This window comes from Phallusia mammillata, chromosome 6 (assembly GCF_965637545.1).
Source record: "Phallusia mammillata chromosome 6, kaPhaMamm4.hap1.1, whole genome shotgun sequence".
NCBI lineage: Eukaryota > Metazoa > Chordata > Ascidiacea > Phlebobranchia > Ascidiidae > Phallusia > Phallusia mammillata.
Window position 1 is genome coordinate 11,591,160 of NC_137257.1, and position 18,333 is coordinate 11,609,492.

Consider the following 18,333-nt stretch of genomic DNA (forward strand, 5'->3'; position numbering starts at 1 on the left):
TGTGCTCCAAAACCAAACCCGTTTGATATATTAAGTTCGACAGTGAGTACAGTTAAATAATTATTTTGGCATCTTTTAATTTATTTGTTTGAAGGTTAGTCGTGAATTTTTAAGATGACTGTAAGTGGGCTTCAGTTTTTTGCAGTTATCATTGAGTTAGAAAGTGTATCTATAGATGGTATACCACCTTGAAAAAAAAGGTCATCTAACACTTTGAAAAGTCACGATTAACCTTTATAATAAAAACCTGAATAAAAAGTTAAGAAAACTGGAATAAAACATCTGCTATTCCAAATATGTCATGCAGGAATAAGCAACCACAAGAACTACTCAGTTTTAGTTTTTAATGCTAACAAAGAAACAATAGCTTTGTGACTGTGAAGTTAAATGCCTCACTGAAATTCAGGCAATATTAAATGCAGAACAAACAATTGCACAAGCAACAGGAATTTTGAAATACCTTAGTGATGGCATCACAAGCAACAGGAATTTTGAAATACCTTAGTGATGACAACACAAGCAACAGGAATTTTGAAATACCTTAGTGATGACAATTTCAAGTTTTGGAAATACCTTAGTGATGACAATTTCAAGTTTTGGTTTCTTAACACACCATGTGGACAGTATTTGCAACCAAGTGCAATCTTGTGTATTGATATAATGGACATGTTATGTTTCTGTAAACAGTAGCTGCTAAATTGCTTTACAGGAAATGTTTCTTAAAAATGAACATTGTACAGGGGAGATATTAGTGACCACCAAACATATCCTGTTGTTAGAAAAGTTACTGAAACTTTTAAAGGAAAGCCAGTTAGCCAGCAATTTTCATGAATCTAAAACGGTTTCAAAAGGCAAAACGGTTCTTGTCAACACTGAAAAGGATGCAAACTTTTCTAAGGAACACCATTATTTCCAAAAATACTTGCAGTGATAGCATAGAAAAAAAACAGTTTCTTGGTTGTCATTTGGAAATCAAGGAAGAAGTTATTAATTATTTTGCTTAAACTATAGCTTTATGATTCATTTTGGTTGTAAAATAGAAGCACAAGGTTTAATAATATGATTTAAATTTAAGTGTGAGTGTTGTGATTTTCGAAGCTTGTAGAGTTTTGTACTTAAAAAAGGAATTATAGGCTATTTGCCACCAAATAAAGCAGCAAGTTTAGCAGTTAAGAAACTTACAAACAATTAATAGTTGTACACACACAAAATTAAACAAGTTCTGACACAAATGTAATGTGGTTGTTGAATTTGTCAGTTATGATGCAAATAAAAAGCTTTATGACTATTTTTGTGTGTGGCAATTATTAGCTATAAGATACTTAAATGATACATCACCACATTAATGACTGAATAGCAAGTATGTTAGTTAGTAGTCATTGTTATAACCAGTTTTACTTAAATGTTGTCCAACTGAAATACTTTTGACTCATTTATTAATATTTTTTATATATACTGTTGTTGTGTTTTACCGTATTTACAACCGCTTTGTTTTGGGTCTGTGGCACGTGTGTTTTTGTGCCACATTATTACTGCATGTTATTGAGTTGGTTCCGTCGCTGTGCAAGTAAACAAAATTCCCTAATGATACCGTCTGCTGTTTACACTCGTGTACATTAATGCGTAACGAAAATTACGTCACAATGGAGTTGCTAATTATGTCACAATGGAGTTGCTAAAGATTTGTATTACTTGTTTTTGTGCGCAAAACAATGGCTGGAAATCTAGAAATGTGGCTTTTCTATATATTGCCAACTTATATTTGTTCAATAAAGGCTAAAAGTTGGAGCAGCACCCCCAGAAATTTTAGGCACGAGCCGCCACTGCCCTTCCATGAAGGGGACACATCTTGTTTTAGTCCGTATTTTTTTTATTGTTTCTGTCTTACGCTCGTTTGGCCAAGAAAAAATGCTTCAAATTAATTCAAATTTGGACAGATGTTAATTATTAATCTAAATTTGATCCTCCAAAGTTTGACCCCGAATGACCCAGCAGTTCACTCACAGACCCCCAAAACGTAAATTTTTTAAACGCTTGTTTGTAACGCTCGTTTGGTCAGAAAAGAGTGCTTCAAATTAATTCAGATTTGAACAGATGTTAGTTATTAATCTGAATTTGATCCTCCTAAAGTTTGACACCGAATGACCCAGCAGTTCGCCCACAGACCCCCAAAACGTAATTTTTTTAAACGTTGGTTTGTAACGCTCGTTAGGTCAAGAAAGAGTGATTCAAATTTGGACAGATGTTAGTTATTAATCCGAATTTGATCCTCGTAAAGTTTGACCCCGAATGACCCAGCGGTTCACCCACAGGCCCCCCAAACGTAAAATTTTGAAAACGACTGTACTAACTAAAGTACATAATCTAGGACAGGGCTACTCAAATGGCGGACCGCAGTCCATATCCGTACCTTTGAGGCGTTGGATGTGGACCTCGACAGTATTTTTATTACGGCTACATACACTATCAGTTATGTGGTAATTACCTAATCATTGAAATGTAGCAGCAGTTTTTAAACTGGGGTCCGCATTGCGATTTTTGGGGGATTACGACAGCTAGACTATCCGGAAAAGCCTTTCCAAAATCATAAGTGAGGTCAGATTTAGCAACTGTGACGAAAAAATGGTCTATTATTTCACTAAACCAGTGGTTCTCAAACTTTTTTTGTTGCGACGCCCCTGGACAAGTTTTTCTGGACTTGCGACGCACCAGTAAATAAATGTTAATGAGGAAACTCATTTTTAAAGTTGGGTTTATTGACACAACAACAAAAAGCCACGAAACAGAACTTTTCGGCGACGCCCTTGGAAAATTGAAGCGACGCACCAGGGCGTCGCGACGTACAGTTTGAGAACCACTGCACTAAACAATTTACAAAACGGCCATTGTTTGCGCATAATTTTATCTGTGACGTAATAAACTAATTTTGAATCATTGCCAAAGTGATCCTACAAAACTAGACTAGATAAAATGTGTTTTGTATGTTGTGCCAATATACTTTCGCAAAGAGTAAATTAACGTTTAGTGCCTGCTGATACAAGCTTTTGTTTTGCTGACATACATTCGGCTTGAACAAATGTGTTTACCGTATTTACTCGATTGTAAGCCGCGGCTTATATTGTTTTTTAGCTTCCGTTTGTGCGGCTTATAATCGAGGGCGGCTTACAATCGAGGGCGGCTTATATTTTAATTTTATATCGAAATTATTTCTGCATTCCAACATTTTAAATTATTTGGGGTTCAAAACATGTATCCATGTACAGATTATACGTCGACATACGTTCTGTTGGGTACAGTTATCAACGTAACTAACAGATATGGGCAAATAGTCATACCATATAACAACAGAAGGATGTGTTAAGAAACAATTCCAACTTAAAATTTCAGGGTGCGGCTTACAATCGAGGGCGGCTTACATTATTTTTTAACACCTCAACATGCGGCTTACAATCGAGGGCGGTTTACAATCGAGTAAATACGGTATGTTGGACCGCGATTAGTTACAACCAAAATTGGCTAAGACATGTTGCATTTGCATTTCTGACAGATGTGTCCGGACCTCGTTGATTTTTACCTTTTGTATGTGGACCTATGACAAAACTAATTGAGTAGCCCTGATCTAGGAGTTTCATGGTTTGTTGGTTGGTGCATTGTAAGGAATTTAAAAGATTTTTTTGCCTTAATCGGCCAAATGATTACCTTTACAGTCCATATTATACACTGCCAGTCAGATATAAATCCCAAGGGAGTAACTCACTGGTTTACGATTAAGGCGGGTGAATGCAGCGTGAGTGCTCAACTTGACGTCCGGACAGATGTTTTACGAGACAGTCGTTTCGGTGATTAGAAATCAGCTGATTTTGAACAGCAATGCCATGTCGTTTTATTAAGTTATCACGTTTTCAGATTTGGCGAAGGTTTCACACCTACGATGTGGTTTAAACTCGATAAACGTGCTTCGGTTCGAATATGTCAAGCAAAACTTTGTTGATCAACATAAAGAGGAAAACTTGACTTTTTCGAAAGCCGCGATATATGGTCTTTAAATTCTCGTTGTCAGTTTGGCCGCCGCAACACCATGGGTCACTAAAGGTCAATTCTTGTAGGTATATTACAACACAGTTAAGAACGATTTTTCGTCATACCGTAGCGTCTTTATTTTTGACAAATCAATTCAAGAATCCATACTTAAGTCATGCATAAATTAGGCAAAACGGTATTGTTGAACACTAAGGACTGCGTGCTATTAAAAACGGTATCAAAAGGTCATTAAATGGTCGTTTGGCGCATGCACCGTGATAGGTTACTACAGGTCAATGGTACTCGTTTTGCGAAACAAAGTTAAGTAAAAAACAATTTGTTATGTATACCCTTGTAGCAGATGGCTTTTTAATTTATTATAAATTATGCTATAATAGCATCTATATACAATTGTTGAGGCTTTCTAGGAAAATTTGTGTTTAAAAACTGACCTTGGACGACAATATCAAAGCAAGAGATTAAATTGAAAGTTTGTTCTTTTTTTACTGTTTTTGTAATTATATGACAATATTAATACAAAAAGAATATGGACATTTTTTTTTTAAAGTTGGGTTAATGCTTCTAATAATTTGCCGTTAAAAAAATATAAAAATAACCACAACATTTGTTTACCGAAAATCTGCACAAACAATTAAGCGTGTGGGGACCCATTCGTTTTTGCTTGCAAAAACAATCATATGTGTAGATTAGGGTTGAATTATACGGTTAACGGATAACCGGTTAACCGATTAACCGAAGAGTTTTTTGCTATCCAATATCCGGATATTTTTGTGTCGGTAAACCGGATAACAAAAGAATAGTGCTGCGTAAGCGTTTTATGCATTTTAACATAATTTTATATGGCAGTGATAGATGCAACAGGCGAATTTATGTTTATCCTAATTAATACGAATATTTACTTTGTTGTAGGCTACATATTTCCTACTGGTGTTAAAATTCACGAGAGAATTGAAGTCACACTAATAAAATAGAAAATGTATCCATTGTAAGGTGATTCGCTCGGAAGGATGAATTCTGAGATTTGACTGTAAGGCAATATGTGAAACAACTGATGTATCGTTCGTTTTCAGAACTTTTTTTTATCGTTCTTTTTATATGGTGTACAATTATGAACACTAAAATGAAATCTGTGGCACTATTGGATGATTTTGTAATAGACTTATTATTATCCGGTTAACCGGATAGCTATAAATTCAAAATATCCGTATATATCCGTTATCCGGATAGTGCAGCGGTTCTCAAACTGGGGTCCGGGTTCCTTTAGGGGTCCGTGAGGCAATTTGGGGGGGGGGGGGACCGCGAAACGGTTGAAGTAATTCTATGATCTCATTTAGCGTCAGTGTGTGCCACTGAAAAAGTTTAAATCAAATTAGAATTGAGAATCGACCGCCTCTATTGCTAAACAATAGCCTTTATTGAATGACAACTATCAAAAATGCAATTGTTCGCGCACAATCGTAATGCTTTTTTGTCTTGTCTGTGATGTCACAAGCAGTCTTTGGATCATTATTATGCGAAATTTGGCATAACTAGCTAAAATCCTACAATCAACTTTCGTTTTTCTGAAATTGTACATTCCAGCTAAAGGACCGCGAGTCCTTGAAATAATGGCAAAGGGACCGTTTTGAAAAAAATAATGAAAAAGTTCGAGAACCACTGGGATAGTGGAAATTATTGATATCCGAACCAACCCTAGTGTAGATCGAATGATGCGTATAGTAAATTGGTAAATAGGACATAAGCTTAGAATATATAAAATGGAAGTATATCAGAAAGCCACCTTTCTAGTTGATGATTTTAATTAACTTCAACCAATCAGATTCCTTGCGTTGAAACAATGCGGCTTAAGTTTCCTCAAAAACAAGAAGTACTAAATGTGACATCGCAAATTTTAAAAATGGTATTGTAATCACCGCCTCAGATACGTCAAAATACTCCTATGGGGATAATTATTCACAGGGTAATAACTAATACAGCAGAGGTCGCCAACCCACTGCCCAGCAGCCGCATACGGCTCTTTGATTCCTCTCGGGACAGCCAAAAGTATCTAATTTTCGACAGGTGGCACAAAGAGCACTTTTTTATATTTAAAACGTTATATCTCCAAAATTGCTCACGGTTAGGGCTATAAACGAATGATAAACGTTACAGCAACGTGTTGCAATTGCCAACTAAATATTATTTCAAACATATCGTTTTTCTTCTGATTTTGACGAACGTTGCATTCTATGGGCAGTTTGTTAGGCTTTAAGTTTGAGTTCTTGTGGTTGCAAACATAAGTGACGTCATATTTCACATCCGCCACCTTTCATTTTTGTAAAACTCACCGCCTATGTGTTAGTTTCGTAAGATTAACACGCGTGAGGATGCTTTGGGGGCAGTTTATTACATCACTAACAAGGCAAGAACAATGATGAAAGTATGCGCTAACAATTGTTATTTTATTACTTTAAGTCAGTGGTTATCAAACTGTGTTACGCGTAACACTAGTGGTACGCCGGAACTTTTCAGGTGGTGCGAGAGTAGCTTTTTGCTATGCCTAATTTAAGTCTGATCGAAAATTGCAACTCAACTGACACAACTGATCAGTCCTGGTTTGGGCGAAACTCTTTTTTTTAATCTGCTAAATATGCTAGCCAGGTTGAGAAACGGACCTATTTCTTGGTCTATCCATTCCAACAAGGTTTAGGTCAGTGGTTCCCAACATGAGGTTCGCAGACCCTCAAGGGATCCGTGAGTTGGTTTCAGGGAGTTCACGGAGGCAAATAGGTTTAGTATCCTTAATCAACAGAAAAATACTTTTAAGTTTCTCAAACCGTTCTTACAATCCTCCATACAAGTGCAACCTGTTTATCACACCAGAATTTGGCCAAGAACAATTATGATTGTTTTTCCTATTATGACATCATAACACACATGGACAATGGAATTTATAGGACAAGTGTTGTGTCAACTGTCAAGTAACATATACCAGAAAATGTATCGCTCTGTTGCGCAGGGGTGCCTTTTTTACGTTTTTTAAAGACCATGGACCGTACAAGCCAGCGGTTCTCAAACTTGGGTTCGCGGTCCTTTTGGGGTCAGTGAGGCAATTTTGGGGTAGATACTTTAACACCAAAAACTGGCGGCACTGGAGTCCGGTTCACTTTAGGTCAAGAAGGTAACGTCAGGTCAAATGTTTGAAAAAGCTTGTTTTTGAAGTTATTTATGATTTTAAACCTTCACCTGACCCGAATAGCCCCAACCGCAGGCATTTCTACAAGTCTGCAAAAAAAAGAAAAAGAAAAACACAAAAATTAAACGGGATTTGAACCCAAAAATCACGCGCATGAGGCATTGTTTTTTGCACTACACTACAGCAACAGTTGCATTCTAGTGGTTTAAACAACACTAATAAACTTTCATAAACTATTTGTCATTTGACCTAAAGTGAACCGGACTCCAGTGCCGCTAGTTTTTGTTGTTAAAGTATCTACCCACTTTTGGTGGGACCGCGAAAAGGTTGAAGTAATTTTATAATCTTATTTGGCGTCAGTTTGTGCCACTAAATAAGTTTAAATCAAAGTAGAATTGAGAATCGACTTTCCCCCCATTGCTAAACAATAGCCTTTATTGTATGACAACTAACATAAATGCATTGCCAAAAAGAAAGATGCCAAAAAGTCGGCAATAGCACTACATGCTACTGTAGGGTTGCCATATTTTATGATACACAATCCCTGACAAAATTTATCTCAGTTGCGTCAACCCAGTGGTTCTCAAACTTTTTCGTTATTTTCTCTAAACGGTCTCTTTGCCATTATTTCGAGGGCTTGTGGTCCTTAAGCACTGATGTAGAAAAAAGCCTGGATAGCGCAACCAGGCGTTACGATAAGGGGATTTTTGAAGCCTGTGTGGAGGTTTTGCCGCCATATTGGAAGGATCTCCTGGTACACTGGGCAAAGCAGGAACACAGTGTTATGCATTCCGTTGCAGCAAAAAACGCTAATAAGGTAGAAGTAGAAGTGACGGCAAAGGCAGTGATGATGGAGAGAGCTGTACAAAGCCCAGATATTCCCGTACATTTCACAAGTGGGATATATTTTTGACATTTTGTTGGAGTTATAGTGATGGCAACTGAGGCTGATTTTAGTTGTATTGGCTTGGAATATTAGTGTTTGTTATATAACTACAGATCTTTAACACATAAAATAATTGTACAAGACAAGCAGACCTTCTTCACGGTGTAGTAGTTTTTTTTTAACGATTTATCCAAGTGATGTATACATTTTGTCAAATCCTGTGGTGTAGTGGTTTATCACATTTGCTTTATGGCAAAGGACCCTGGTTCGATTTCAGGCGGGATTAATAAGTATACAATCACTTGGTTATGTGGTTTATTGATCTAAGTGGTAAGTTAATCTCAATATCAAACTCACATGAACTTCAATTTTTTCCTTACTATTTTACACACATTTTTATTACAGGTTTAATACATTTGCTCCTAGCATTGCATCTTAGTCCGACCGTCGAAAGGCCGGATAAATAACATTGGCAGGCAAACCTGAAATCCAAGCAAACACTCTCTGGTTTGCTCGGACCATTTTTAAGAAAAATATATGAACCATACTAGCCAAATTATCACTCTAAGAGAGGATGCTGTTTCCCCATGAATAAAGACTAACCAATACAGCAGGTGATAATTAAATTGTATTAAAATAATGAATTGGAACATTAAAAGTAATACATGAAAGAATGAGAACATATTTAAGCAACAACTGAAATTGAAACAGGTTAAATGGCACCAATAAAAGGAAGATTAATACTGCCTGACAGTAAGTTCCTCAGGTTAAAAGAAAAATAATGAATTTCCAAAATCTATTAGCCCATGGCTTTAAATTAGTGATGTACCGAAGTTTCGGTTGGCCGAAACATTTCGGCCGAATACGCTGTTTTTCGATGTTTCGGTTTCAGCCCGAACTTTTTTGAAAATTCGGCCGAAACCGAACTTTTTGATTGCATGGAATTAATGCCCAAACTAGCATTTTCACCTGTACAAAACGTCATAAATTAACTAATTGTTGTATCTGTAAAATACGAGCCACTTTGTCTGCAAAATATTGCACGTTTAGTAAAGCTTCCAGATGGTGTAATTTGTCATAATTCACTTCACTCGCATCAACGACACAAGGTTCAGTTGAAAACATCCATAAGAACAGGATTTTAGGTTCGGCCTGATTCGGCCGAAATTATTCGGTTTCGGCCCGAACCTTTTTAGGCGGGTTCGGTGCATCACTACTTTAAATCACCCCTACACATTTCTAATAAGGCATCATGGGAATCATTCCTAGATAGTGCTTATATATTGTTGGTCTAAAATTGCCTGATAACACACAATTGCATTAATCAAGAAGAAAAACTGACTTCAATGAATTTTTGACTTGCAATAAAATTACTGAAGGCATATTTTAAGATTTAGTACACGAAAATGACTCACCCTTAAAATTATTTGTCAATGTACAAATTCCTACAAGTACATTCTAAATTCCATTCAGAGCTTTTACAAAAATATTTTATTCTATTGCGGGCTTCAACAACAACCCAGCTATTTAAAGCAACATGCAAGCGCCTTCTACAGAGAAGCATCATCACAGAAAAAAAATTAAGATTCTACGAATATTTTAAATGTATCAAGTAATACAAGCAGGATCAGAAATAAGGGAATTTCACATTTTGCAACAAATAGAAAGTATGATTTAGAAGACTGGGATCCACTCCAAAATGATCACGATTGTGCAGATGTTCCAGCAATACAAACATTGTCGGTCAATAAAACAACAGCACTTTCATGCATTGGAGGATATGTGAGAAAGATGGTCAAAAAACAGCACTTTGTTTCATTTCCATTGAAGCACTTAGTTTACCCTGTTCACCATCTCACCATAGCTTTATGTCTTGAAATGATGGGGTCTCTTTAGGTCATCATCTAGGGCAGGGGTGGGCAAACTACGGCCCGGCAAAGGAGTTCATGCGGCCCGCCAAATGTTGGGAAATTTTAAACAGAAAGTTACCGAGCAACGCTGAATAGTATCATAACCACAGGCGTAGTTTTAAAAAATACCGGGGTGTTTACGTGCATTAGCCTGCTGTTTCTGCCACGTTATCATGCGCATATTCACTTGAAACAATTTCTTCGTTCGATAAAAGTAAAAACTATTCACGTTTTCAAATACAGCCCACTTTGTACTGTTGACGCCAAAACTTTGGTCACTTTGGATCAGGTTTAGGTCGTTGCAGTACATTGCAAACGGACATTAAACACGGCTTTAGAATCATTAACACACACCACACCACACTTAAGATGGATACTAAATGCGGCTCGCTTTGTTTAATGTTGGCGCAAGGAATATATTAACAAAAAAACGTGGTGCAGCCTATGTTGCAACAAATGCTTGTTTATTTTTGAACAATTACAATTGTTGCGTTTCAACCAATGTTTGTGCAAACAAAGTGACAACAAACGTATTTGCACATAGCTGAAAATATACTATGTTAATATTTTGAGCTAAATCAGGGGTGCACAACCTGCGGCCGCGGAGACGAGTTTGTGCGGCCGTGACCATGTATGTTAAAATACATGTACTGGCTGTCGTGACGTAACAAAAACTATTTTGCCAAATATTTTGATTTTCAAACTGCTAAAAACGGATTTCGTGAGACTGAAAAAAAGATTACCATCCTAAGAACCACATGCGCCAGGCTTTTTATCCGCTTATTGTCTGCAAACATTGCAAAAAAACAGACACGGCAATCGTCACAATCTCGATTATGACGTCATAAACAGTTAGCTCCGTTCAGCTAAACTTATGCACCAAGATAGAAATTATTAATCTGAGCATTTTAAGCGGATTTGAATGGTATATACATCAAATAAACCCAATTCTTTACACCAGTTATTTTTTGAAATACTATGCGGCCCCATAAGATTAAGAACTTTTGAATGCGGCCCTTGCGCTGAAAAGTTTGCCGACCCCTGATCTAGGGTAACTACCCTCTGCCAGGACCCAGATAAGAGATTTCAGTACATGCTTGTCACTACAGATGGCAAATTACCAAAAGGCAAAGGAATGCCTTAAACAAAATCATTGTCAGTGTTGATGGATGTTCCTCATTCCAAAGTGTTGACCATTCATGTGGATGCCCTGTTGGACAATCATAAATTTAAATTAATAAATATGATATTTAAATTCCACAAAATCTTTTGCAAAAAAACACTGGAGACGACATCAGAAAAAGTATAGCAAAATAGTTTTTTTGATCTTCAAAGTTAAGGTTTAAAACTTGCAATAAAAGTTTTTTGGGGGGTTCATTGCATGTTGCATCTTTGTCAAATTGTCTCTTTTTTGATAAAATAAAGATTAACAATTGCATAAATATATATCTTTGCTGCTAAATGCCTACGTAGGTGAAATAGCTAAAATATAAATCCGACGACGTCAGCAATTTCTCTCCACAGAACTGCGTAATATGCGTATATTAAGAGCAATAGATTTAATACGACCTGAAAACAACATAAAAATATTTACCTCCCTGTAAAAACTTTGTACTAACACTGAATTGAGTCACAATAACGCTCTGGCTGCCACGGCCTAACGCAGGTGTTCCTTCCAACATGGCCGCCGTACCCTCCATGTAGGCTTCACTTTTCCGCTTGGATGCGCTATCCAGGCTTTTTTCTAGATCAGTGTCCTTAAGCCTGAATGTGTTTTTCAGAAAAAGGAAAATTGATTGCAGGATTTTAGGTAGTTATGTAAAATTCTGCATAACAATGATCAAATCTGACATTACAGACAAGACAAAAACATTACCATTGTGCGCGAACATATTTTTGTTAGTTGGCATGCAATAAAGCCTATTGTTTGGCAATCGAAACGGTCGATTCTCAATTTCACTTTTATTTAAACTTATTTAGTTGCTAAATTAAAATATAGAATTACTTCCAGCTTTTTGCGGTCCCCGCAAAATTGCCTCACGGAGCCCTAAAGGACCGCGGACCCCAATTTGAGAACCGTTGGGTCAACCTTTTTTGCGATCCAATTACTTCTATTGCGGAATAAATTTAGAATATTCGGAATTCACACGGACAGCGACACGAGAAAACGTTAGATACGATACTCTGATCCTTGTTAATTAACTTTCTGTGTAAGCTTCTGTTTAGTTAAGTTTATTTGGCTAAGCTTACTACTCTCACTATCATTGAAACAATAAGCACATATATCACGGGTCGCCAACCTTTGCCACTCTAAAAACTATTCGGACCAATTTCAAATTGTCACAGAAAAAACCCACTGGGAGCCGCCCTTTTAAAGACCTTTTTAAATTTGAAATAAAATGTTACTGTAAAAACGTTTTTATATCTCACGACATTCGACTTTTTGTTGTTAGTTAATTCCTTGCATATTAGGTACACAATTAAAGCAAATGAAACTTCCCACGTTACCACGTAGCATCGAACGCTGTGTTTTCTTGAGACGCGGATTTTTATTTCTGTATTAAACGCGCATTGTTAGACAACTAGTAACAAACAGGTATTGTTACGCGCGCACACACACTGCAAAACGAAACAGTAACCTTGTGCGTTATAACCTGCCCGCCGCCAGTTTACCTCTTTATGTTTCATGGTTGCTGTGGTCAAGATGCAGTGAAGCGTATCAATATCGATTTCTATTAGTTGTGGCGTGGTGATTGTCGTGTCTCGTGTCGTTCAAAGTCTATATAAAACACAAGTTATACAACCTATTGTTACGCAATAAAGCCTATGTAGCCATTTTGTGTCCAAAATGATACTGTGGGTAGAGAAAAATAACACATAAATTGTCTGATTTTTTCAAACTGGAGAGCATAGACGCGAATTTGATTCTCCAAATTGAATGAAAATTTCGGGTTCTAACATTTCAACGCAATATTAAAAGCTAAATTGCTGTTTTTCATGTAAATTTGGCCGCTTAATTTTCATGTAAACTTTAAATATTTGCGTTCAGCGTGCATTATCACGCTCAAATGTTAGAACCCAAAAGTTTTATTCGATTTTACCTATCAAACTCGCGTTAAATCCCACCAGTTTGTAAAAATCAGACAATTTATGTGTTTTTCCCTATACCTGCTGTATTAATTTGGACACAAAATGGCGTCCATGCGGCTCTATCGCGTAACAATGGGTTGGACTACTTGTGTTTTATATATACTTTGGTGTCGTTTACCGTACGTTTTACACGAGGCAGCTTACAGTTATTACGTAATTCCGTTTTGTGTCAGTTATGACTGTTAATTTGTATTGTATAGGGTTTATTCTTGTAAAAGTAGTTGTGTGTGAGATAACTACAGTGGATTAGAGTATACTAGTTCATATATGGATAATTTAAATGTGTGTCATAATCTGACCATGCTAGTCGTGCGTGTATACTTTTTATCCTTTTCTCGTGTTATTAGCTTAACTAAACTCTCTATTTTGTATTTCTATTTGAATAAGACACTAAAGGGCTCTGCACGGACCCCTTTAAAACATAAAGTATAGCATTTATAGCATGTATAAGCGTTTACCGCATGTGCCCGGGACTTTCCCTAACTTGTATTTTAAGAAAATCAAATGTTAGTAGAAGTAGACTGTACCAAGTAGTGTTGTTAAAATGTGGCTGCAGTTAAAAGACCTAGGCTCACTAGTTTAATTGGCGTGTAACAACAAAATTAAGATAAAAATTGATAGGAGTTTGACTGGTGAAGTGGTTGTAATTGGTTTAAAGTCAGTACTTTGTGCAACCTCTTGCTTTACGAAACTGATCAATGCTCCACTTCAGGCACAATTTTACTTTATAAAATGTACTACTTTCTGTGTTACACTTTGTATTGTAGATTGGTAAAGTTTTTGCGATCAATAATAAATCATTCATTGTTGCTGTTTTTGTTACACAAGTTCAGACAGTCATTTCATTAACTTCATTTTAAAAGTCTGGTATTTTAGTCTCATTGTTTTTCATGCAGCAGATTCGTAACAGAGTTGGTGTTAATTTTAATTGTATTAATTATAGTGTGTACACTTTACTATGCTTTCTGGTGCAGGATATATGTGTTTTTGAACTAATTCGTGATTCTATTTTTCAGCTAAACTTTCAAGATAAATGTTTAAAAAAGTTACTGCTAGACAAGTCCAACAGTTTTTCTGAAAACCTATTTGGTTATCATGTTTTAGTTTATTGACACTGTTGTCCTAGTAGCAGTACAAAGATTCCAGCTGTGAATTATGATTGTACTGTTTACTCATTTGCTGACATTATCAATAATATTTTGTGTTTTTTATGGTGCTTCTTTGTATTTTTTTATTGTAACCCCAAAGACTAAATTGTAATTAAAATAAATTAAAAACCTAAAATACTTGTTGGAAACTTGAATTAGGTTTGCAAGTACTGCACAGATGGCAAGGGTAAATTTAATTTCAGAACATCAGCTAATGACTGCATAATGTATCAGTTGTCCATAAGTGGAAAGTATTGTACAGATGCTGAACGGGTTTTGAACTATATAACAATGCAGAATAGTTGACAGGAGAAAATTCCAAAAAATGTCCACTAGTATGTCAGTGCATTAAAATCATAAACGACGTGCAGATAGGTAATAATATAATTTATTCAATTTTTAGTCAGAAAGTGCAGTAAAAAATACCAAATACACATCAAAAACATACTAAATTTAGTTAGCAGACAAGGAAAATAATGTGGTAAAACAAGTGGGGATAAAGGAAAGAATACTTTTTGACAATCATAACGCATTAGTACCAGAAAAAGGTGAAACACAGCAGATAGAGGTTGATATGTATGCCGCAGAACTACTGAATCAAAAAGGACTTTATCAAATGCACAACAAAGCAGCACTTATTTTGTTGTAATATAGACAATACTAGGTACTGCATAAAGCATATGCATTCCAAACCATTTCTTGCTTGTGGACCAGCAAGGAGAGAAAAAAATCATATTTTATCACACTGACCAACTTCCAGAACCTATCATCAATGATGACTAGACTTGCGTCTTCTCCATTCTAATGCACTAATCTTTGCTAGCTGACAATCAATTAGAAAGTAAGATAAAAGTTGAGACTGATTAGCAACAAACTTTAAAGCCAAATTCCAATGCAAGTCATCATCACACTTCTTTGTATAATCCAACTTTAATGGACCAAACTTTGCCAAGTTTGTTTCCACATTCTCTGAAGGACCCATGACCATAAAATTGCCACCAAATCAAGCTGATAAAAAGCCAGGAAAACACAAATCAATGTTTTAGAGTTCTGAGATTTGAATTTCATTCATTTTGTTGTTTGCTTGTTTTTGCATGTTCAACTGTGAACTGATTCTTTAATAAAGGATGTTGAAATAAAACACTGCTTGCTTTAGTTTTCTATACCCTTGTTTGCCTAACACATGTAATAAACATCCTGTACGAAAAAAGTCTTTAGATAGTAGTTGCAGCAGTAAAACACAAAAAGACTGTTACATTCAGCCTAAACCATACTCACTAAATCAGTCAACTGTAGACCAAGACAAAACTAAACTCGTACCTCATGTATGTATAGTTATAGCATTGCAACTGCGTAGTAAAGTACATGCCGTTGCTTACAATACAAGTTGGGGAAAGTCCCGGGTACATGCGAAAGATTTAGTATGTACTAATGTAGGCTGTGTACATGGTATACATGCGATACTTTTTTATGTTTTAAAGGGCCCCCTCTGCACACCAGACGCGGTTGACGGTGGCGGCCAGGGCTGCCACTCCTTGGGATTTTTCCCAAGATCTTGGGATTTCAGTGCTGAGCTTGGGATCTTGGGAAAACTTTTTCAACCTTGGGATTTTTTGAAATTGTTTGTTTAATACGATTACGATACAATTAATACTATTGTTGCGAACAAAAATTGTCCTTTTGCAAAAATAATCTTTTCATGTAACGATTTGCGTAACAGTGCTTCATCATTTTTATGTTCGAGGCAATTCCCTGTCAAAACTAGTGAGTCAGGCCAGTACTACAGGCTTTTCGATGAATCATGTGCCAGTAAAAAAAAATGTACAAAAAAATATCTTTTCTTTTGTATTTTTCTGGTATTTCTTAGCGTATTTTCAAAGGTACGTGATGGCTGGGACCTGGGGTAACTATAATAAAGATTATGTTGCCAGGATTTAAACTGTGTATTTGCCATTTTTTGGTTATCTTGGGATTTTTGGACAAATCTTGGGATATCTTAAAATTCTCAGTGGCAGCCCTGGTGGCGGCTAGCGCTGTCAGCGCCGGCGGTTGTTGGCGGATGTTGCGCGTGTAGCAGCACCTGCCTCGATGACGACTTGTTAAAGGCGGCTACAGTGTAAACTATAATGTTCATTGCAAATTGTTTGGTGAGTCTGATCTTTGCATCTCAATAACAGCTGACTGATTAACAGCCACGCAGATATCTCTTCTTTCTTTGTATTCTTGAATAACGTTAAAGGTGAACGTTCAAATCAGCTACACATCCACATGGGATACAATAGAAGACTCAAAAATAGTCTAAGAATAGACCCAGAATTCACCCCAGAATTCCCCGGCCACAAAGTCGAAAATAAGCTATATATAGTAGAGCAAAATATTGGCTATTGCGTAAAACCTTTTTTTCTTTAAGTTATAGAATTCATTTTATGGCAAAGGTGCGATTTATAATGTCATAGCGCTCTCTAACCGAGCTGCTATGCTTCTTCTCAAGTACGAGCGGCTGTGTTCTACTTGAAACTTGAAACGGAAACGACAGTATAAACAAGAGGAAGTATGCGTAAAGATGAACAACACCTTATGTTTGTGCAGAACATTCTAGAATCTAGAATAACCAAATGACTCAAAATATCTTATGACTTGCATGAGAACGGAAATACCAACACTTACATCCAGTTATAAAGAGGTTAAACACTTCCCCTGCATGCTGTGCAACATTATTGCAAACAACATGCTAACGTTAAACATAAACTTTGTGCACATTAATATCATGACCGCTACACGCGTAACGTTTGACGCGACGCTGGCCCTTCACACCGGCAGTGCGGTTGCCGTCGACGATTTTGTTGCAAAGAAAACTAGGTCAATGTGCTCGACATATTTAGTGTTTCTACGTTTTAAGAAAGTTGCTACAAAATTCCGTTTAGTTTATTTTGTGACAAAATATAACGTTGATCATCATTCCACGGTAAAATGTTTCCAAAAACAATTACAACAGCTACATTGGTTTCAGTTTACTTCTGTCATTGCTGTTGAAACACACTTCCCTGTTTTACAGACACTTGATGTTTCAAAGTTGGTAATATAATAGCAATAACATAAAGAACACATTTTAGAAAACACAAGATTGCAGAAACGCAAAGAAAACAATCATAAAACAACATACAAAAACAGCTTCCATGTAAAAAGATACATGTACATAAACTTGTACATTGTTGCACAATCACAATGATGCTTGATGTGAAAAGCGAGAAGAAAACTTGTATTAAAACTTCTACATACTTTTCTGAAGTTTGTAGATTTTGCTCAGTGATGTTGAATGAGGTTTTTATTGGGAAATTGCTTTCTATAGTCTGACAAACATGTCACAAATTCATATCTTGTACTCTATGGAAATATATATGGAACAGTTGATCAGTAGAAACTGCATTTTTATTCAAGTATACCTACCTGGAAATCCATATACAACATTTTCTTTTCGAAGTTTATAGAACAAGTGCACTGGAGTTGCTGAATTAGTCATAGACATGTAGATTAGGAAAAGTTCCTACACTTCTGCAACAAATCAAAGTTGTTAAAGGAGCAATACATTTAGAACTTATACCAAAATCTACCTACATATAGGCTCAAATGAATAGTGTTTCCTTCCTGGTAAGATTTCAACAGCAGCACCTCTCTTGTACTTTTCTTTTTGCAAAGTCGTGGTTACATAATTGCAAAATCATTTCATTAAAAATGACCAGTTAAATTAAAAATGACCAGCCCAAGACTAAACAAAAATTAAGCTGTAAATAAAAGTTCTTTAAACCACTGGTAAGAAAATTTTAGTATGTTTTTGTTCAGTATTTAATTTCAAACTGTTTACAAAAATATTAAACGACCATTTCAAACTAATTTGCTAAAAACAGTCAAAAAACAATGAAAACAAGACAATTTGTACCAATACTATCAGTACTTCATTGACTCTCTTCTTATTTTCCTGGTAAATAACAATAAAACAACCCACCTACAAACAAAAAGACCTAA

General features: G+C 36.1%; 1 long non-coding RNA gene across 1 annotated transcript; it reads right to left on the bottom strand.

Moving 5' to 3' along the window:
* Window positions 1–17,010: 17,010 nt before the first annotated feature.
* Window positions 17,011–18,097, bottom strand: LOC145233975 (uncharacterized). The gene is made up of 3 exons (XR_013861232.1): window positions 17,926–18,097; window positions 17,758–17,862; window positions 17,011–17,694 (listed from the first exon to the last, which is right to left on the bottom strand). It is a non-coding gene; the product is annotated as an uncharacterized LOC145233975 (long non-coding RNA).
* Between the last annotated feature and the right edge of the window lie 236 nt (window positions 18,098–18,333).